This window comes from Tarenaya hassleriana, unplaced genomic scaffold, assembly GCF_000463585.1.
Source record: "Tarenaya hassleriana unplaced genomic scaffold, ASM46358v1 Cleome145, whole genome shotgun sequence".
In the NCBI taxonomy this organism is placed as follows: Eukaryota; Viridiplantae; Streptophyta; class Magnoliopsida; order Brassicales; family Cleomaceae; genus Tarenaya; species Tarenaya hassleriana.
Genome location: NW_010964872.1, coordinates 87,732 through 88,159, shown reverse-complemented (window position 1 = coordinate 88,159; position 428 = coordinate 87,732).

The window sequence follows — 428 nt, the reverse complement described above, 5'->3', positions numbered from 1 at the left end:
ACATCATCCATCTATAACGTGAGTACTAAACGGTTTAAGTCGAACAACTTAAACCCGACCTTCCTCTGACATTGTCGTCTAGGCTATATAAACGAGAAGCGCATACAGAAGCTTCATTCTGAAGGTCTTCTGGATTCATTTGACTTTGAGTCTCTTGAATCTTGCGAGTCTTGTTTGATGGGCAAGATGACAAAGCATCCTTTCAAAGGGAAAGGACAGAGAGCGATTGAGTTATTGGATCTGATACATAGTGATGTATGCGGACCAATGAGCTGTCCAGCTAGAGGAGGTTATCTGTATTTCGTTACGTTCACTGATGATTTCAGTCGATACAGATATGTCTATTTATGAGACATAAGTCTGAAACACTTGAAATGTTCAAGGCTTTCAGAAACGAAGTACAGAACCAGCTTGGCAAGACGATCAAG